Here is a 23232-nt window from a genome sequence, read left to right as displayed (position 1 = left end):
GACATGATGATTAGGAGAAAGGTTGACGTATTGTGCATCCAAGAGAGCAAGTGGAAAGGGAGTAAGGCTAGAAGCAGGGTTTAAATTGTTTTACCATGGAGTAGATGGGAAGAGAAATGGAGTAGGGTTATTTTAAAGGAAGAGCTGGCTAAGAATGTCTTGGAGGTGAAAAGAGTATCAGATCGAGTGATGAGGGTGAAATTTGAAATTGAGGGTATTGTGTATAATGTGATTAGAGGCACAGGTAGGATGTAACCTCGAGTTGAAAGGGAAATTCTGGAAGAAACTAGACGAAGTAGTCCTGAGCATCCCAGAGAGAGAGAGTTGTGATTGGTGCAGATTTCAGTGTACGTGTTGGCAAAGGAAACAGGGGCAATGAAGAAGTGATGGGTAAGTACGGCATTCAGCAAACGAACTTGAGGGTCAGATGTTGGTGGGCTTTGCAAAAAAGGATGGAATTGGCAGTGGTGAACACTTATTTCCAGAAGAGAGTGGGACATAGAGTGACCTACAAGAGCGGAGGTAGAACCACACAGGTCGATTATATTTTGTGCAGACGATATAATCTGAAGGAGGTTACTGATTGTAAGGTTGTGGTGGGGAGAGTGCAGCTTGACAGCATACGATGGCGGTGTGTAGCATGACTCTGGTAGCAGGTAGGAAGATAAAGAAGACAAAGGTAGAACAGAGAATCAGGTGGTGGAAGTTGAGAAAGGAAGAATGTTGTGTGGCCTTCTGCAAAGAGGTGAGACAGGCTCTAGATGGAGAAGAAGACCTCCCAGAAGACTGGAAAACTACTGCCAAGGTACTCAGAGAGGCAGGCAGGAGAGTACTTGAGGTGCCTTCTGGTCGGAAAGGGGAGAAGGAGACTTGGTGGTGGAAACCCAAAATACAGGAAGCCATACAAGGAAAGAGATTAGCGAAGAAGAAGTGGGACATGGAGAGGACTGAGGAGAGTCGGAAGGAATACATTGAGATGCGACGTAGGGCAAAAGTAGAGGTGGCGAAGGCTAAATAAGAGGCATATGACAGCGTGTACACCAGGTTAGATATGAAAGAAGGAGAAAAGGATCTCTACAGGTTGGCCAAACAGAGGGATAGAGATGGGAAGGATGTGCAGCAAGTAAAGATAATTAAGGATATCGATGGAAATATGTTGACTGGTGCCAGTAATGTGCAAAGTAGATGGAAAGAGTACTTTGAGAAATTAATGAAAGAAGAGAATGGGAGAGAAGGTAAAGTAAAAGAGGCAAGCGTGAATGACCAGGAAGTGGCAATGATTAGTAAGGGGGAAGTTAGAAAGGAACTGAACAGAATGGAAAAATGGAAAATGGAAAAGGCGGCTGTGGAGTTTTTGACCAATTTATTCAATAGAATACTAGCGAGCAACAGTATGGTTTCATGCCTAAAAAGAGTACCACAGATGCATTATTTGGCTTGAGGATGCTCGTGGGAAAGTACAGAGAAGGTCAGAAGGGGCTACATTGTGTCTTTGTGAATCTAGAGAAAGCCTATGAGAGAGTACCAAGAGAGGAACTGTGATACTGCATGCGCAAGTCTGGTGTGGCGGAGAAATATGTTAGAAGAGTACAGAACATGTATGAGGGCAGCAGAACAGCGGTGAGATGTGCCGTTGGTGTGTCAGAAGAATTTAGGGTGGAGGTGGGACTGCAATAGGGATCCACACTGAGCCCCTTCCTGTTTTCGGTCGTAATAGATAGGCTGACAGATGAGGTTAGACTGGAATGCCGTTGGACTATGATGTTTGCAGATGACATTGTGAGCTGCAGTGAAAGCAGAGAGCAGGCAGATGAACAATTAGAAAGATGGAGGCACTCACTGGAAAGGAGAGGAAGGAAGATTAGCCAAAGTAAAACAGATTTTATGTGTATGAATGTGAGGGGCGGAGGAGGAAGAGTGAAGCTCCAAGGAGAAGAGATAGCGAGGGTGGATGACTTCAAATACTTGGGGTCAACAATACAGAGCAATGGAGAGTGTGGTAAGGAAGTGAAGAAACGGGTCCAAGCGAGGTGGAACAGTTGGCGTAAGGTGTCTGGTGTCCTATGTGAATGAAGAGTCTCCGCTAGGATGAAGGGCAAAGTTTATAAAACAGTGGTGAGGCCGAACATGATGTACGGATTAGAGACGGTGGCACTGAAGAAACAACAGGAAGCTGAACTGGAGGTGGCAGAAATGAAGATGTTGAGGTTCTCGCTCGGAGTGACCAGGTTGGATAGGATTGGAAATGAGTTCATTAGAGGGATAACCAAAGTTGGATGTTTTGGAGACAAGGTGAGAGAGAAAGCAGACTTCGATGGTTTGGACATGTTCAGAGGCGAGAGAGTGAGTATATTGGTAGAAGGCTCTATCAGTTGTTATTCCAACAAACCTCTTCCATGGCAAACCGGCATTCTCAATGGCATCACACAGCTGGTGAAATATCTCCTGAGCGGTGGTCTGACCACACAGCGGAATTACTGTGAGCAACTCCTCCATTGCTTCAAAATTGTCATCAACACCACAGACATATATAACGAGCAAGGCAGTGTCTGTGATCTCTGTGGGTTCATCAAGAGCAACTGAAAATACACTGAGACATTTTGCTTTCTCACACAATTGATCATAAATGTCACTTGGCATGTCAGAAATGCGTTCTGCCACAAAGTGGCACAAAGGCTGATGTTGCTAAACTGACCTTTCTTAGGACAGACATGTGCAGCCTCTAACATGCACCTTTTGAGAAAATCACCTTCTGTGAATGATTTTTTTGCTTTAGCAATTATCTCACGAACCACGTAGCTAGCTTCAACTGCTGCATTATTCTCTTTGGTTGCTTCCTTTAAGAAATATTGTTGCCTCAGTAGACCTGTTTTAAGAGTGGCAACCCGGTTGGCTCTCTCATCTTCCTGGTATTTTTCATACTCCTCAGCATGTCTAGTTTTGTAATGACATCTCAAATTGTATTCCTTGTACTCTCCAACTTTCTCAGTGCAAATAAGACACGTCGGGGAGCCCCTGTGCTCAACAAAGAAATATGTGAGGCCAATGCTCTAACCAACTGTATATACATATATATATTAAATAATCAGAATCAGTGCAAGTTTCCAAGGGTGGGTAGGGTGGTGCCAACAATCTGTTCAGTTTTGATTGTCCGTTGCGGAGGGAGTTTGTCGTTTTTTTCTGTCAGTGATGGAGGTACACAGTACTGATTTGATGACTGTTGTGTAGAATTGTCTCAGCAGCTTGTGACAGGCTGTGCTTTCTCAGAAGCCGCATGTACATCCTTTTTTGAAAATCATATTACATGTTTTGAGTCAGTTAATTGCCCACCGATGACTGACTCATGCTTACGGTGAGGGACAGAATAGGCTCGTAAGGTTTGCGTATGCTCAACGACTGCCGAACAGCCGTAATGTGGCCCTACCACATTATGCCGATGGCAGAACATCGACATATCTCATTAATTGGCGAAAAATATCAGTGGCAGCAGATGTTTTTTTTCTGTGAGGCACTTTTCTTCATCAAACATGCTGGCTGGTGTCTTGGAATTTGAAAACACGGGTTTCTTACTATTACAACAACTAGTCGTAATGGTGTAATGGTGAGTTCCATACTGAATCCATTCATCCATTTTCTTTACCGCTTATCCTCACGAGAGTACTAGGGAGTGCTGGAGCCTATTACAGCTGTCAACGGGCAGGAGAAGGGGTACACCCTCAACATCTTGCCAGCCAAGCGCAGGGCACATAGAGACAAACAGCCGCACTCACAATCACACCTAGGGTTCATAGTGTCCAATTAATGTTGCATGTTTTTGAGATGTGGGAAGAAACCGGAGTGCAAGGAGAAAACCCACGCAGGCACAGGGAGAACATGCAAACTCCATTCAGGTGGGACGGGGATCGAGCAAAGGTCCTCAGAACTGTGAGGCCAACGTTTTACCAGCTTATCCACCGTTCCGGCCTCCATATTGAATAATTAGTTTTTATTTGCTTCTATATCAGCCATCAAATAGATTAAACAGACTCCCCCGGTCTGTAGCGCAAGGAAGATGTAGCACCATTGATCTATAGAATTGCAGACACTGCTCCTTTTTTTCCAGGTAGACCTCCAAACAGTCAGAAGCACAGCATTTTAATTGAATTGTATTGGATTTATTTCATACAGAATTTTCTAAAAACTCTTTTGTGTTAGCAGGAGCAGCGTGCTGATGACACATTCCACCAAGTAAGGTATTTTCATATTGAATGTGTGCTACATTTCACATAGAGTTCAATGACATTTCCAAGTCTGAGGAAAACTCCATGTTTCATGGTTTTCAGCAATACACAGACTTCAATGATTTACTTCCGTCATGGTCTGTGTTTTACTTTAGATTATACCATATTGAGGTTTTTTTTGTCATTTTATTGTCTCCCATATTGCTCATGTTTTGTGTGCTTATTTTATTATTGTCTTCACCAGCTCTCATCAGTCTTCTGCTCTGTGTCAACCAATCAGCTAATTACAGCCATTCCAGTATTGTCCAGGTGTTCTTGTCGGTTTACGTTAATGTAGCTCCCTGGTATCTTTCAGACCTTGTTAGTTCATTGTTATTTTTGATCTGTCACTGTAATTCATGTTGCCCATGTGATGTTAAATTTTTGGACCGTATATCCCTGTTTTTTTCAACTCAGTTAATTTAGTATTTTTTTTGCCTCCATGATCCATGTTTGCGTTTGTTTTTGTAAACTAAATATAATTTTGAGATTCTTCCCAGCATTTGGGGTCATCCCTTTTGCCACCATGAGCACCAAACTTGGCAGAATGAACTATCCACATAAGGACCCAGTGAGAAGCACAAGGCGTCATCCTGCACGTCACCAGTCTGCTTGTCCTATACCTCAGCTTGCCAACCTCTCCTTCCACCCACCCTTTTGTTCATTCCTCTTTGTGCTCTTCACTTGTCCTCCAGACATCCCAGTTATTCAGACTGCACTACCATTTAATTTCCTCCCTTTTTTTCAGAATTTTCTGATGATGAAGCTAGCCTGGATTTAATTAATCATTTTTTCTTACAATAATATAATAATAATATAATTTATGCGGTTCTTCCTAAAGTAATTTTTCTCACCATAGTCAGTTTTTATCTCTAAGTTTTTTTTCTGATCCATGTGATTTCACATCCAAGTTCTTTTCTTCCAATCTTTACTTGTGCTCCCATTTGGCTATTTATGTGGCACCCATGAATGGTGGCCAATGATGGGCCCAAGTTTTGTTCACCCACTTTTTTGCTCCTGTTTCAATGTTGTTTAATTATTCATCCATTTCCACACCTCATTCCACGCCCATCCCGTCATGTCCTCGTTCCATGCCTCCGACCAATATGCATTTTTTCAAACCTGGCCAGAAGTCACCTTTTCCATTCCAAAAATCTTCACCTCGTCTCGTAAGACCTGTGTTTCCGAGTTGACCTTCATAGTTCCTGCACACACTGCCCCTCTTTCCTGCATTCCCCAACCTCGAAGGGGACAGGCTGAAAAAGCAATTCCAGACTCCGTGCTGCCTGCACCGGGTCCGATTCCTTCTCTTCTGCAGCTTCTGCAGCACAGGTTGTGCGGCGCCCACCTCCTGTTCCCATGGTGCATGCTGTGTAGCTGTCTCCAGTCCCTGTACCTCCACCACATGTTTAGCGGCAATACCTGCCCTCTCTCTGGCAGTGCTCATCCAGCAGTCACCCGTGACCCTCATGCCTTGCCCCTGCAGTGCCATTGAGACTGCCATGATAGTCGTCCACCTGAATGGCCCTGTGGAAACGTCTGTGCTAGGTGTCCAAGAAGAGCTCCTGAACTGCTTAGCCAAGCACTTGAGGTTTGGCGGCCACAAGACGAACCAGTGTTTTTAGTTTTCTTTTTTTTTTCTTTTTTTAGATTATGGAGATTCTTCCACTCCTTCCATGCCTTCCTTTCCTGTGGAATTAAGTCACACTTTTTGCTATCATCACGGCCAAATTTCAGGATGCCTCTGACTTACGGATGTATAGGAGAATATGGCCTGAAGTGATCACGGCGTGGGGTGGGAAATTACGGCTGTTTTTCATTTGTAAAGGACAAATCACTGGTTAGTGGACAGTTTGGGAAATATAGTAGCGTGACTTCAGCATTAATCTTCAAACACATAAATCCTATACTTGGGGAAAAAACAAAGTGCTGGTTTCAAAAACAAAAACTCTGGAAGCACAAGTTAGCCACCCAAAAATATGTCAAAATTTACTGCTAATTACACGAGGAGAAACTGCAACTGACAGGAGCTGGGTGTTCAGTTTACTGCCATAGTAAATTTACTGCCAACCAAATTGTTTTTCTCAGGTATAGAAAGATGTCAGAGGGACTAAGTATGAGGCCTCACAGCTAGTTTCACAAAAGAATGTTACACAATCAGAGCTGTGATCCTGGAAGGACTTCCAAGAAAACTGTTGCGTAATCCAATGGAAAAAGACAGAATATAGGCTGTTGGGAGGTCAGGGTGTGATAAAAGCTTGCAATTAGAATTTGGTAACATTACTTCTCAAATGAGTCCACACGCAAACACAATCTCTCAGCCTTTCCTCTCACCTCCTTGAGTCCGATGATTAAAAGCCATAGGAGAGTTAAAAAAAAAAAAAAAAAAAAAAAAAGGAAAACAGTTTTCACAGTTTAACTGTATACTCTGAGCTCCTACGATAGATAATGGTTTAACTTTCAGGACCCTGCCATATTGTTTACATTTAAGCATTTGCTATTGTGTGTGTGCGTGCATGCGTGTAGAGGGGTGGTGGTGGTGGGGGGGAATACAGGAAAGTCCAAATTTAATATGAATTTCATTGTTATAGCACCCAATCAACAGAACTTGTCTCCCATCTCGTATCATGAGAGTGACAAAAGGTGCTAAGGAGTACTTGAAAAAGTGTGCTTTCGTATGTTTCAATATCAAATTTATTTTAAGTGTGGAATGGGGAAGATTCAAATCACATTATGAAGTACTGCTGATAAATCAGGAATACAATCACCCAATGGGGGTTAACTGCACAATGAAACCAGGAGAATCAGAATCTGATTTAATGCCCAAGTATGTAACAACACACAAGGAACTTATCTCCGGCAGTCAGTGCCGCCCTGGTATGACATTAATGTTGAGTACTGAGAAGAAGGACAAACTAACAAGAACGAAGAACAGTATATGTACAGTTTGATGCATCTCAAAGGGTTTCCCCTAATAAAGTGTTGAAGAACACCACAGCTCTTGAACAATGACACCTTCACCACGTGTTAATTCAGTGGATCGAACTCTCATACATTATGTTGACCATGACAACAACTATACATCTGAGCCAAGATGGCCCGGAGTCCTAATTGATCTACTTAATTTTGACTGACCACAAGCATGTCAGTTTAAAGCATGGCTGAGTTACAGAAAATGACAGATTTCTCACAAGACCATTTATAATATTGGACAAAGACAGGATGGATTACCTGTTAGCAGAGCAAACTGTAAAAATAACATCCCCCAACCATCCATAAATTCCCTGAGCTGCCTATCCTCACAAGGGTTGTCGGAGAACTAGAGCCCATCCCAGCTATCTTCGGGCAGGAGGCACCGTACACCCTGATATAATATATAAACAAACAACTATTCACACCTATGGGCAATTTGTCTTAACCCAACATGCATCTTTATGGGATGTGGGAAGAAAATGGAGTGCCTGAGGAAAAAAGCCACACAGGCAAACTACACATATTGGGATGGGGTTGGAGCTGGGTTTTGAACCCTGGTCTTCAGAACTGTGAGGCAGATACTCTAACTGGTCGAACACCATGCGGCACATCACACCAAGACAAAATGAAAAAGCTTACTTTATCAACCTGCAGCACATGGGTTTATTTTGAAGAAACAGACCTGAACAAACGTCGTGTTGCGCAAAGATTTCAAGAAAACACATGAAACTGACTTTATATTTCTGGTATTTCAAGATGGATGTGAGAGGACCACTGATGGTGCAGTAGTACATTTGCCTGACTTTGGTGCAGGCAGCGTGGGTTGAGTTTCCACTCAGTGAGGTCGTGAAAGTGAGTGTGAATGGTTGTCTGCCGCTACAATGCACATGGCCTGCAAATAAGTGGCAAGGAGTATAGGGAGTAGTCTGCCTTTCGCCCGAAGTAAACTTGTATCAGCACCAGCAACATCACACTCAACAGGATATTTAGTAGTGAAAATAAACGCATGGATGTGAGAGGGGACATAAACAATGCATTTTTTACATATACAGTTGTGCTTTGACTTTAAATCCATGGTAATACTAAAACAATAACTAACACTAATAACTGAAAATATTTTTTGCAATTGAACAGAAATGCTGTCTTTAATGAGAAAAACATCCATCCATCCATTTTCATAGCCACTTGTCCTCACAAGGGTCACGATGAGTGCTGGGCAGGAGGTGGGGTACACCCTGAACTGGTTGCCAGCCAATCGCCGGGCAGATAGAGACAAACACCCACACTTAGAATCACACCTAGGGGCAATTTAGAATGTCTAAATAATGTTGCATGTTTTTGGGATCTGGGAGGAAACCGGAGTGCCCGGAAAAAACCCACACAGGCTTGGGAAGAACATGCAAACTCGGATTTGAAACCTGGACCTCAGACCTGTAAGGCCAATGCTTTACCAGCGGATCCACCAAAAACAACACTACAGTATTGTACTTTGGTGAACAAAACTTTTTTTTTTTTTAATTTAAAAGAAAGAATTTAACTGTTTACAAATCATGCTTTAATTTAATGTGCAGTGCCTTATGGGGTGTGCAAATCTCCACCAGGTGGCAGGATACGTACATACGAAGAAGATGGTCACAACTGTTCAGTTTGTTGTAGTAAGTCGAATTTCACACATGAATAAAGAATAAATGTATGTGAGTATTGTTATGTTGTCTATATTGACTGAACTAGTCAACGTGTCACTTTTACTACTCCACCATGACGGTAATAGCTTGAAGTCAACTGATCGTCAGTCATGCATCTTGGCTTTCACAATAACTTTCAGCCTTGCTGAAATCAATAGGTTATCGATTTAGTGCAGCGTATGAGCAGAGGTCCTACAAATGTGGAAATATTTCACTAAAAATTAGCATGGTGACAGAAAATATGCAAGTCTTGTGATCGTGTGGATAAAGTGTTATAAAAGTGCAGTCCATTTACCATATCCATCCATCCATTTTCTGAGTCGCTTATCCTCACGAAGGTCGCGGGAGTGCTGGAGCCAATCTCAGCTGTCACCGGGCGGGAGGCAGGGTACACCCTGAACTAGTTGCCAGCCAATCGTAGGGCACACAGTGAGAACCAACAGTCGCACTCACAACTATACCTAGCGACAATTCAGTGTCCAACTAATGCATGTTTTTGGGATGTAGGAGGAAACCGGAGTACCTGGAGAAAACCCACGCGGGCACGGGGAGAACATGCAAAGTCCACACAGGCGAGGCCGGGATTTGAACCCCAGTCCTCAGAACTGTGAAGCCAATGCTCTACAGCTTTGTCTTAGCTCCTTCTTTACCACAACAGACCGATAAGTCTGCCTTTTCCATTATTTCCTCACTGGTGAACAAGACTCCAAGATACTTGAACTCCTCCACTTGGGGCAGGATGTCATCCCTGACCTGGAAAGGGCAAGCCACCCTTTTCGGATTGAGGACTATGGTCTCAGATTTGGAGGTGTTGATGGTCATCCAACCTGCTTCACACTGTGCTGCGAACCGCTCCAAACTTCAATTAGGAGAGGCTATTTTGAAGAATGCCTTCTGCCAAAACTGCTCATTATTTTGAAATTTGCAGTTTTTTTTTTTTATTAAATCGTACAGATTAGATCACAGTGGTTTATCTTGGTCTCATTTTTAACACAAAAGCCTTGAATTTAAACAGGGACGAGTTGACTGTATACACTGTATATGACATGTAGGAACAATAGTCTTTAACACTACCTCTCATTTGGTGTAAGATAATACAATAATATTAAACACATGAACAAAAATGTACATCAAATTTGATTTAGCCCCCGCCCCTTTACATTTCCTTTTAGTCTAAGCCACTTATGTAATATATATATATATATATATATATATATATATTATGATGTGTGTGGCATAGGAAGAAGGCCAAAGGGTGCATCGAGAAGACCAAGTAACAACAAGCTGAAAGCACTATGTATACTCAAGGATTTGAGGTCAAAGGTCATTAACTGATGCTATCCACCTGCAGTGAGCATAGTTTCAAATTCAGCAAGCACTAAATTTTTCTTTACGAGTATGTATTTGTTTTGCCACTGCAGCTTTTCAACATGACTAATGCATGCAGTCTCCAATAATTTGGTGTTGAGTAAATGTGCATTGCAGTCTTTATTTCTGTATGGAAAGTAAACAGGATATTTCCTAAAACACTTCATTACTGAGTCTATCTGGCCATCCCTGAGTGAAAGAGAGTTAATCTCATCATTTCACTAAGAATTATATCACCTGGCCCATATCCTATATTTTCTGTGACTGTAGTTTTGATGAATGCCAAGACACAAATATAATGATAGCTAATATAGTCAGCTAGATAAGCTGAGGTAGGATTTACAGCAGTGGTCTCAAACTAGCAGCCCGCAGGCCATTTGCAGCCCACGAGATAATATTTTTGGGCCTTCACCTTAATATGAAAGTTTAATGCTAGTGCGGCCCTCGAGTTTCAAATGAATGGCCCTTTTACAGTGTTGCGTCCAAAGCTAACCAATTATGGTGGGTGTATGGCTTTCGGGCACGTGCAAGCAGAGAAATATTTTTCTGAGTGAAAATTACAGCAACATTGCCATGTAGCGTTTTACTAGGAGTTTTGTACACAACTTGTTGGCACAAGCATCTTTATCGTTTTTCATTCTTTCATATGCCGAGCTGCTTATCCTCACCAGAGTCCCAGTGGTGCTGGTGCCAATCCCAGGTATCATCGGGCAAGAGGTGGGGTACACTCTAAACTGGTTGCCAACCAATTGCAGGCCACATAGAGACAAACAACAGTCGCACTCACAATCACACCGAAAGCCTATTTAGAGTCCCTAATTAACCCATGTTTTTGGAGATGTGGGAGGATACCAGAATGCCTGGAGAAAACCCATACAGGCACGGGGAGAACATGCAAATTCCACACAGCCGGGGCCGGGATTTGAATTCCGGACCTCAGAACTGTGAGCTCAATGGTCTAACCAGATGCACCACTGTGCAGCCTCCTACTTTATCTTAATGTGTTTAACTTTATTTATTTATTTATTTTAAAAAGATGTTTGAGAAGATTTAATTTTCTTTTAAATTTCTAATTAAAATTGGCCGCAAGTGCATGTGTGCCAACACTGCGGTGCAGCCTCAGTCAGACGCTGCCTCCAGTGGCCCTGAGGTAAATTGACTTTGAGACCCCTGACTTACACCATGGTGAATGTATTGTTTTAATGACAACCCTATGTTGCACCACAAGTTAACTGGATTTACAGTCTGTAGATCCTTGTGTCTTTGTCGTTTGTTTGTAGGTTTACATTTAGGACCATTAATTAGCATCTACTGTGGGCTTATAGCCATGCTACCCTGAGAATGCCCGATCTCGTCAGATCTCGGAAGCTAAGCGGTTTGGCCCTGGTTAGTACTTGGATGGGAGTCCGCCTGGGAATACCAGGTGCTGTAAGCTCCTCTCTCCGACTAAATGCAGAGGGGTTGCGTCAGGAAGGGCATCCGGCGTAAAAACTGTGCCAAACAAATATGCGTTCATCTAAAATGACACGCTGTGGCGACCCCTTACGGGACAAGCCGAAATGAAAAGAAGATGAATTAGCATTTTCTAACTGATTCTTGTCAAAGAACAAACCGCACAGAACTGCATCCTCTTCAGAATGTGATCAGACACAAAAAAACGTCACCCTAATGTGTCCCATCTAACAATGAAAGTGCAGGCAAGCCCAGACATAATGAGAAAATATGTTGAGCTAATTAGTCACAAAATGTTACTTTTGTATGTGAAGAAATAAAAATTGAATGATCTTGAGCCAAGGTTTGAGCCACGAATCACTAATGCCAGTCTAGTTAACAAGATGTCATCATCCGCATGATGACATCATTGTCCCTTGCCATAACAATGTCACTTTGTGGAATCAATGAGAAGAGCTACACTGAAAATACAAACAAGAGAATAGACAAACATGTAGATGTCAACTTTATGAACGGTCAGCTCAGTGGAAAATTTCTGGAGAGAAGTACAGCAGTTCCTCCACTGAGAAAAGCCCGATGGCTCCATTTGTTGCCCTGAAAAATCAGGCCCACTGCCTGCTGTCCTTCCGCTTTGTCAACGCAAGCAACACTTTATGCAATGTTTATAATGGCTCTGCTTTATTATCAACATTATTATTTTTGGATTTGTCTGTTTAGCATTTAGCTGGTCCGACACCAAAATAAAGTTGATTAGTTGCAATGAGTACCCTCATTTTTAATTAAAGGTTAGTTTTATTGATATTACATTTAATAAAGGTGAATACCTTTTTACACTAGTGTGGCAGTATTTTTTTTTTTTTTCAAGAATGCCTGCAACACAATATTACTCATACACAATTGCCCCCTCCGTGGATATTGCGCAATCCGCGTCACTGACCAATCAGAGGCCAGAGATCTGCATAAACCAAAGCCTGTTTTTGCTCCCGCCATTTTCTCAGAAAACATTGCATGGTCCAGTATAGGTTTAGTTAGCGTTTTATCGCGTATTTGGGTTATTTAACAAAAAATATGGTTAAGAGGTGTAGTCACGGACTTTGTAATAGTGACGACAGGTATCCTGAAAGGCTAGTTGGTGGAGTTCCATTCGTACCCTTTCTATAAAACCGAAAAACCAGTACGAAAAATGCCTTCGATGGATCAAACTTTGTGGAAGACCGCATCATCAACTAAATCCATCTAATATCAACCGGAACACATATGTTTGCACGAAGGTATGCCCTATATTTGATTTTCAATACATGTCTCGTATAAATGAAGTCGAAGTTCTTCGCTAGCATAACACTGCTGCATGTGAACGAATGACACACTTATTCTTTGTTGAGCGATATTTAGCGATGATCCTGATTATATCCTGATCCTGATAATTAAAGATTTTACGAGGTTTCATTTTCATTTTCAGTACCACTTATCTCTAGGGTCGCAGGCGTGCTGGAGCCTATGCCAGCTGACTCTTGGTGAGAGGTGGGGTACACCCTTTGTTGTTGATGATTTGTTGTCTGCCAATCGTAGGGTCCATACTATATAAACAAACAACCATTCACACTCACATTCACCCCTACAGCAATTTGGTTTGCAAATAACCTACCATTCATCTTTTTGTCGTGTGGAAAGAAACAAGATTACCTGGCAAAAACCGACAACAACATGGGGAGAACATGCAAACTCCACACAAGTGAGACTTAATTTGAACCTTGGTCCTCAGAACTGTAAGGTGGATGTGCTAACCAGTCAGACCGTCCCGCAGAAGGTTTATTTCAACACTTCGGGGAATAAAACCTTGATAGATTATTTTTTTTATTGGTGACGGCCATGCAATGAAACTTGCAGGGATTACAAGGGTTTAATAGAATTTTTTTTCACAATTTCCAGGCATTTTAAGAGCATGTCTGCAGCATCCTTGTGTCAAAATAACCCAAAGATCATTAATTATGCATACAAATTATTTGAGACTGTTAAAGTAGTTACATCTTTTCCTTTCAGCTTGTCCCATTAGGGGTCGCCACAGCATGTCATCTTTTTCCATCTAAGCCCATATCTTACATCTTCCTCTCAAACACCAACTGCCCTCATGTTTTCCTTCACAACATCAATCAACCTTCTCTTTGGTCTTCCTCTCGCTCTTTTGCCTTGCAGCTCCATCCTCAGCACCCTTCCACCAATGTACTCACGCTCTTGTCTCTGCACATGTCCAAACCATCGAAGTCTGCTCTCACGAACCTTGTTTCCATAACATCCAACTTTGACTGTCCTTTTAATGAGCTCATTTCTATTCCTATCCAATCTTCTCACTCCTAGCGAGAACCTCACCATCTTCATTTCTGCCACCTCCAGCTCTACTTCCTGTTGTCTCTTCAGTCCCACCGTCTCTAATCCGTACATCATGGCCGGCCTCACCACTGTTTGATGAACTTTTTCCTTCATCCTAGCAGAGACTCCTCTGTCACATAACAGACCAGACACCTTCTGCCAGTTGTTCCAATCTGCTTGGACCAGTTTCTTCACTTCCTCACCACACTGACCATTGCTCTGGATTGTTGAGTATTTGAAGTTGTCGACCCACGCTATCTCTTCTCCCTGGAGCCTAACTTTTATACTCTCACTCAGTCTACATGTAACGTCACATGGAAGCAGCTTCAACAGAGCCTTGGTTTGAAACAGAGGCATTCAGGTTCCAAAGAAAATGTGCACTGTGGCACTAATTTATTTCATTTCTGTTGTGTTCAGAATTTTCAATTTTTTTTTTAATTTATTTTTAGCTACATTTGTATAATAGACAAATAAAATACATTTCCGCTAGATTAGTACTTTGAAAGCTGAATAAGGTCCCTGAAGACCCAGCTCTTAAACTCACTGCCCACTACTTCTGAATACATAGATTCATCTTTGTCACATGAGAAAGGGACATATACTGCTTTTCGTGAAGTATATTTATCTGCTTAGTATTTACAACAGGGGTACTCAAGGCATCGATCACGAGGCAGTTTCAGTCCATCGCGACGGCGTGCAGAGAAAAAAAAAAAACATCAGCTGTATTTTTTTTTTTAACTTAAGTTCACTGCGCATGTGCAATCAAACAACAGTACAGGAAAACACGCTGTCAGTGAGTTCCCCACCTATTTCAAGCGTTCACTTGAGAAATCTTAAACATGAGTATGGATGCTGCAATAAAGAAGACAAAAACGTATCATTTTCATGCGGAATGTGAGGCAAACTTTTTTTTCAATGTCATTTTCGAAGTGCCTTCGCCTCATCTGCCAGTGTAGTAAAATTTGGAACGGCATTTTCGAATGGTTTATGGAAAATACGACACTGACATTCCGCCGAAAAGCAAGCTGAGAATGAGAAAAGTGAACAGAAGCATTGTTTCCGGGTTTTTCACATCACACATAAAAGAGGCATAGCTGACTCATTGTTCAGATCTTTTAAAAATAAGGTGGAATTATTATCTTCAATAAAATCTCTGCAGCTGGAATACAGTTACACGGTGCTGTGAAGGCATGGCTGATGTGTGGAAGGACATCAGAGATTGTGTTTCTCACTACTGTTGGACAAATCCACTGAGGTGACTGACACAGCCCAGGTGTGCATTTTCATTCGTATGGTGTTTAATGATCATCAACGTGAACCCAGATAGTTACAAAAAATGTTTAAAGTTTATTATGGTATGTAATATTGGCGCATGCAAGGCACACAAATATACATTTACACATAAAGAATCCTCAATATACTTTAAAATAAATATGGTTTGCATTTTTGTAGTGGGTAGATCTTTGTGACTTGGTCATTCTAAAAAAAAAAACCTCACCCTACCCCCAACGACCCCCCCTCCCCAGTTGATCGCGAGAGGCTGGACGCCTGAGAAGTAGACCATCGGGTAAAAAAGTCTGGGCACTACTCTACATTAATCATGTGTTATTAATTCAAATGTTTGTTTGTTTTGTTTCATTCGGCATGGGTACCTCGCATTGCTCCAAGGGGTGTCCTTGCAATAGACTTGTGAGGAATACATCTAATCTTCTCAAACTGAGATGGACAATAAACATGGGCTTTGATGTCAACCTCTTCACACGGATTTGGAGTAAAAATACTCAACAATACAATGCAACACTACAAGCTGAGCCCCTGCTGCAAAAGTTAGGATATGCATGCGGTCATTCAAGCGCCTAATGTTGACAGGCACCACCAAGCCTCTATGGTCAACCAACAACAGTAAAAGCAACAAAACTATATTGTAGCACTGTCGATACTCCACGTAATGTGACTCAGCCGGCTTACCCAGAAGAGGCAGAAACTCAAGAGGAAGAGAGGGAGGAAGTTGACTCATTTCAGTATCCAGTATCCCCTTCACATTCAACACCTCTGAATTTGTTGACTTGTTTGTTTGGGGGCTTGTTGCTACTACTTGCTAAAAATGCACCTGTTCATAAAGAGAAGGTAATGGAAATGCATATTATATTTGGTCCCATGTGTGCTAATAAAAACTCAGAAGGATGGAAAGGAACACATTCCTGCAGATTACAGGCAAAAAAAGCCTTGGCCTTAAACCATGCAAATGTTAAGCTGCTACTACTGGCATCTTTTCTTGAATGGCGGTAATCCAATACAATTGGACAAAACTGCCTGTAGAAGGACCACCAATTCAATATAAAATTGCACCTCCGAATAGGCCGTGATAGTGTGTTGACCAGGTTTAACGCAACCTGCAATTTTATGGTTTGAAAACACAAAATCCCTCATCGACTAAAAGGTGAGGATTACATCACGCTAAGTAGGTTGCATCAAGGCCAAGTTTCTGCTTAATGTTTGCTGGCACGAGGAAATTCTGGGCTACAGCCACACAGATATGAAATCCTTATTTTTAGAGCATGCATTTGAACAACAATGACTATATATGCAAAATTCACCTGAAGCAATGTATGTTTCAACATTTTCTCATGGTAAACCCTCTTTGACTCTAAGCCATGCGGCATTGATTGCATGACTTCTGTTAAATGCCATTGCAAATTGCTGTTGAGCAGTACTTCTGAAGACGACGAAAAGAAAAAAAATAAGTTATTTCCTGATCAGTGGACAAGACAACAGTTGCATTAATCCCAAAGTTCACAAGAATCTCAACTGAATGATTCACCAACATGAAAATGTGATACAGCTGCCAACTATCATCAAACTTTTTCCATTACATTCGCCATACTACAGCCGCAATCAAATTAAAGTTCAAACAAGATTGTACAAACTCTGCACTCTCGTTCACATAGCACATTTGTTTTGTAGTTTTGTTTTTATTTAAAACACTCTCCACAATGTATCTTTTTAATTGTTCAACACATTTTGACCATTTCACTGAGGTATGAATTTAACAATGTATGCTCAACAATGTCATAACTACATTGATGAACACAATGTTCTGTTCATTATCAACTATTTGTTTTTATAGCTACTATCTTCAGACTAAAGTTGAGTACAAATATATCATTCATTTATACAAATATGATACATGCAAAATTGAACAAATCCTGTGATTGCCATCTTTGGCAGCGCCGTGGTGCCATTTTGTGTTGAAAAAAAGATTGTAAACTTCTATGTGTGCTTTTAAACCTTCCCCTTTCGCCATTCACTCAAGCGAGGAGGAAGTGCTTCTGCCAGCGTTGCCGAATGTGGAAGCTCTATGTATCCACATATTCTGGTTTATATTTCAGAAAGGTTCTTTCGGAAGGTTGTTCATTTTTTCCAAGCCATGTGCCTTTAAGGAAAGAGGCTGACGGCACTGGTGCTTATATTGAAAAATAAAGATTGGCTTTCATTTTTCCCAATATAATAAAGAACATCCACCATTTGCTTTAATACATTTGTCAGGGTTTCCCAGAAACATATGTGACAGGGCGGCACAATTAAATTTTAGCTTCCACAAATGGATTTTCGCTTTTGCTGCACAGAAATTGTGTTGCTTTTGTGTGCAAGCTAAAGATCCACAGAACTGTCTTTTCAGAGATGATTCTGAAAATACCATCCCTCAAATGGCTTAAGCATCAAATGTATCATGATTTAATATTGACAATCAGTCTTCTGGTACCAGCAACATCAACATTTTAGACAACATCGATCCTTCCCCATGTCAATGACACTGCTCCAGCTGGACTAATGGCATCTCATCACAGCACACTCGCTACTGTTTTTGTTTGTATTTCTGTGTATTTTGCTTGGAAACGCCACTCCATACTGAGGAAAGCCTACGTACAGTCTTCACGAGCTTTTGAGTTTAGGATTACGCGGTGAAAAGACTAGAACGGAAGTGAACCAAAGATGCAAAGCCAAGCACAGGGAGTTAATGGCCCCCATGTGTAACACTAGTTAAGTGTTACAGTAAATCTCATGTCCTGTATTAATCTAGGACAGTGTCAGATCAGCATCCCACTTCACTTCAATACTGCCGCAGGACTCATACACCAAACCCACAAGTTCCTCATTAAAATGATTTTGAAAAGGTTCCAACAAAAGTATTTAGTTGTGATTTTAGGTACAATACTGCAAGTGTTGAAACATTGTTTTCAAAAGTAACATTATTTTTGTTTACAAAATGTTTTGTATTGAGATGACACGTTTTCCCCCTTAATCCAACGCCAAGTATGCTGATATTAAATCAACACTGTATTGTCATTGCATTAATTTAAGTAAATATTTGATTAAGTTGAAAAAAAAAATAATACATGGAGTATATCTGAATGCATGCATGTTATGCGCTGCTTTTATCTGATCATAAATGTTTCTATTGTCTTTTAAAATTACACTATGTTACAGGAATGACTTTAGTTAGCCACTGCTCGTTGCACAAAAACTTCATATTCACAGTAAAATATTTTGCAGATAACTTCACTGTCTTCAGTACACCAATTACAAAGTACACGCATCATGCATGGTCCATTACATGTATTTATTTCAGCAATTTTTTTTTAAACATGTTAATTTAGAAAAGGATATTCTGAAATCGGCGGCAGGGTGGCGCATCTGTGTGGAGTTTGCATGTTCGCCCCATGCCTGAGTGGGTTTTCTCCAGGCACTCGGGTTTCCTCCCACATTCCCAAAAAGACGCCCCATTAATTGGACACTCTAAATTTCCCATAGGTATGATCGTGAGTGTGACTGTTGTTTGTCTCCATGTGCCCTGTGATTAGCTGGCAACCAGTTCAGGGTGTACTCTGCCTCCTGCCCGATGACAGCCGGGATAGGCAATGGCACTCCCGCAACCCTTGTGAGGAAAAGCGGCTAAGAAAATGGATGGATGGCTACTCTGAAATTGTTCGTTTGACTTTAACCCCCACCCAAAACACCCGCCCCACCACAAGATACCAAACACCACAAATATAAGATTCTGGACCCGAAGGAAAGAGTCTGTAATAGGGTGAATATGGATATTATGACCAATTTCCAACACCACCCAATACATCCCCACATAATTGATCACAGCCACAGCCCATTTTCATATTTCAGACTGTAAAATATCACACCTTACACAGACTATTTCAAATGTACTGGGACTTGAGATGCAACACCAACTTTGTTTTTTTTAGATGTGAATTATAAGCGGTACAGACCAGATGGATGGATCAAAATATACATTGCATTTGTTAGGATGGGGAACCTTCTCACCACATCAGAGAGCTATGATTTTATTGATTAGTTTATTAATGCATCACGATGCCTCTTCAAATGATGCAGTGTACAGCATTAGTTATTTTTCTTACTGTGTACTTACTATTTTAAAAACAGTATGTTTAATGATCACTATTTTAATTACTAAAATAAATTAAAGACAGATTTATTTCCAATATTTTTGTTAATTAGGGTCACATTAAGTCAGTCTAAATATGGTACTTTCAAAACGATATGCTAATCTTCAATACTGGATTGGGAAAATCTTTGCTTCAATCACCGCCTCAATACGCTGTGGCATTGAGGCAATCGGCCTCTGGAATTGTCTGGGAGTTATGGAAGACTTGATTTCCTTGATGCTTGCTGTCATTTCTATGTTTTTGGGTCTGGTGCCCATCATTTTCCTCTTGATAAAATACCATCAACTCTCAATGGGGTTTAGATCCGACAAGTTGGTTGGCCAGTCAAACACTGTCATGACATGGGCATTAAATCGTGTTTTGGTGCTTCTGGCACAATGGGAAGGGGTCTGGACCTGCAGGAAGATAAAATCTGCATCTCCATACAGATCCTCAGCAGAAGGAATCATGAAGTCCGTGAAAACATTCTGGTCGACTGTTGCAGTGACCTTGGAATTAAGAAAGCAGAATTTACCAACACCCACAGAGGACATCGCACCCCAAATCATGACCGACTGTGGATATGTCACACTGAACCTCAAGTTGCTTGGTTTCAGTTTTTCACAAGTCTTCCCTCAAAGGTTTGGACCTTGTTCCAGAATGCAAGGCAATCTTTCCTCTCATTGTTAAAGAGGCCAACTGGCCAACACTCCATTCCTTCTTCTCCTTGACCAAGTTCAGACACTTAATATGTTAGTTCAGGCTCAGAAGTTGCTTGATCCAAGGAACCTGACTGTTGTACTTCATCTCTCGGATGCGTCAAAAAGTGGGGGTTTTTGAAGCTGGAACACATGACTCATTACACTCTTGTGTATCTCTGCTAGATTATTGATTCCACTCTGTTTGATAATCCACTGATGCCCAAGATCATCTCTTTTGGTGGTCCATCTTCTCCTGCCATATTTTGTCCTTTCACGAAGCTTTCCATTGATGCACTTGGACACAGCAATCTGTGAACAGCCAAAATCTTTACCTCTGAACCTTCCTGGTTCAGTGCCAGTCTTCTGGCCAATTGTCAACCCTACAGTCTTCCCCTTATTGAGGCCAACTGAGACATTTGAACCAAATTGAAAGAATTTAATGACAACTAGGAAAACCTGTGCAGCTGCTTTGTGTTTAATAGATGGTTAGTGTGTAACATTTATGGCCTGCAAAATTTTGGCTGATTTCTTCACAATATTCAAATTTTTTGACGTACTGATTTTGTGGGGTTTATGAGCTGGAAGCTCACATTATGTGAAAATAAACACATACTGTAAATACTTAAACTTGTTTCAATTGCAGCCCTTAATAATCAATGAAAGTTTAATTTTTTTTTTTATGTAATCATAGAAGTACATCAACTTTTCTACGATCAAATTTTTGGGAAAGGGTCAGATGATGATCAGATCAGATGATAAGACTGACACGCTGAAATATATATTCATTCTTATAACAAAAAAGCTCACTATGTACGCCATATTGTCCTGCGCGTGCTAAACTTCTGGACTGAACTTGATTTTACCAACAATCGGTTACCAGTATTTATTAATCAATCACTATATATATTCATTGATTGAGAATCCCTTCCCCCACCCAGAGTATGTACATTTACTAGTATACATGGAAAACAATTGATACCATCCAGTTACAATTTAAATACTGCAAATATTGAAAAAATTAGGAAAATTCCACAACATACGAATTCCAGTTGTCAGGTGATAAAGAGAGAAAAGTAATATTGAGTTCAATGGTCCATGGAAGTCGGGCCACACTAAAGAGCATGTTCAATGCGCGATAATAAAGTTATGGGTTCCAAAATGATATTTTTCACAGGCAACAAATCCTAATAGGAGTATGGGCAGTACGTCATACACACAAAAAAAATGTTTGTAGAAAACAAATGAGATTGGGTCTAAAATATCAACATTTGTTGCCAAACTATATTAATTCAGCTTCCATAAAAACCTACTCAAAATTAAAGTTGAATGGTCCTGTTTTATAGGTTTATATAAGGCAAGATCATATAGTGCCAAAAACCTTAAGATCCGTTGCGAGACTACACCAAAAGTGAAAACGGCATTCATAAAACATGATTTGTTCCGAAACACGCACTGGAAATACGCAGAGGTGGATGACGTGTACGTCGCCCACCACGCACGCACTCTTGCAGCTCTGTTGCAGTCGAAGTATACAATCAAGGAAAACATCATCCTCACCATCATATCACCGTTGTGTCCCGACTTGACGCTTTACTTACAGTTGTTGTTATCGTGGCTCAGAGCAGCAGGGCAGTGGAGCACATCGCCCTCCTCCCTCTCCGGTTAGCCCGTCAACGGCATCCACAGCTGAGCCTCGCGGTCGTCAGCCGGTGGACGTCAACGCGGAAAACGGCAAAACCTTCACTTGGTTTTTCCTCGACGCAAAACGTGCAAGCGTATAAGAGGTGGAAAATAAGACAGCGGCGCGTGTCGGCGCTTCCTGATTTGGGCAGTCTCGCAGTGATGATGATGATGGTAGTGGTGGTAGTGCTTGCAAGGGGTGGGGCGGAATGCAGCTCCGGGAAGAAATCAAGCCTTAAAAACACGTCGGTGCTTGTCGTGTGACGTGAAAACAGGGCGCTGTAAATGGCAGGGAGGGGTTAAATATTTACTCTGCCAAAGGAAGGACACGTGCATACCTGAAATGACTGACAGTATACTTGCTTTGTTACTGCTACGTACCCAAATTTTCTCCTTGGACAACATGACCTGAAAAGTTTGTTTTGGATTCTTTGGAAGTGTTGTTTATTTATTCTAAAATGCCATGATAGTTATGCCTGTCATTTCAAATAACTAAATACTCCGGATTAAAGTACAGTACTTTGGTTTGGATTGGCATGCCTGTCTTTGCATGTGGATCGTTTGGGCATGATAAACTGGAGCTGGAAATTGCCTCACGTTTCTTGCTCGACTTTCGCTTCCTGTTTGTTCGTGCAAGCCACTTGGGCCTTGCTGCAGCGGAGAAATTACCTGAGCAGCGGGTGTGTTGCAACCTGCACCGCACTACAGTGCCGTCATTCGTCACCAGTTGCAGCAGTCGAGTCACACTTCCGACTGTAGGTACCCTTACTGAAGGATTTTGATGACCACTTTTGACAAGTAGTCCCTATAAATCAGATGTACTTTTTTCGATTTTTTTTTTTTTCAAGACACAAGGTTAAAAAAAGACCTGAGTAAAGAAACTCAGACTTGATTAGGATCTCGGACATGTAGAAGGCGGGGTGGAAAAAGTGAACACATGCTGAGAAGTAAGATATTGTCTTTACTCAAGAAAATTGTTTGATGTAGTTGACATTGAGAATTATTAGGTTAAAAAAATCTGACTATAATCTGGACAAACAAGTTTGTTTCTTGAGCAGTTATGATTTTTTTTTCCTTCTCAGATTTTTCCCCATTCTCAGTAGATGCACTACTACAAGATGATAAAGTTGGGAAAGCATATAGTGTGCAGTTCTCGTTTTTTTTTTCTTCACACAAACAATTTTTTCTTCTTCTTCTTCTGCCAGTCAATAATACAAATATTAAAGGACAGGAAAGGAACCTACAATGAGGTCTACATATTGTTATACGAATATTTTTTTATTTTTAT

General features: G+C 41.2%; 1 protein-coding gene and 1 pseudogene across 2 annotated transcripts in view; one reads left to right on the top strand and one right to left on the bottom strand.

The window, feature by feature from the left end:
• LOC133501025 (myelin basic protein-like) overlaps window positions 1-22755 on the bottom strand; it is a 56007-nt gene extending 33252 nt beyond the window's left edge. Inside the window, exons 1-2 of one of the 2 annotated variants that reach the window (XM_061820403.1) lie at window positions 22614-22755; window positions 21863-22223 (exon numbers count right to left, since the gene is read on the bottom strand). The gene's annotated coding sequence lies outside the window, so the exon portion shown is untranslated. Of the gene's footprint in view, window positions 1-21862; window positions 22224-22325 lie in introns of both variants that reach the window. The other variant, XM_061820402.1, reaches the window with a different exon arrangement.
• On the top strand, window positions 11603-11720 carry LOC133501551 (5S ribosomal RNA; annotated as a pseudogene).
• Window positions 22756-23232: the final 477 nt, after the last annotated feature.

This window comes from Syngnathoides biaculeatus, chromosome 5 (genome assembly GCF_019802595.1).
Source record: "Syngnathoides biaculeatus isolate LvHL_M chromosome 5, ASM1980259v1, whole genome shotgun sequence".
Lineage (NCBI taxonomy): Eukaryota > Metazoa > Chordata > Actinopteri > Syngnathiformes > Syngnathidae > Syngnathoides > Syngnathoides biaculeatus.
This window is presented reverse-complemented; position numbering and strand designations above follow the sequence as displayed.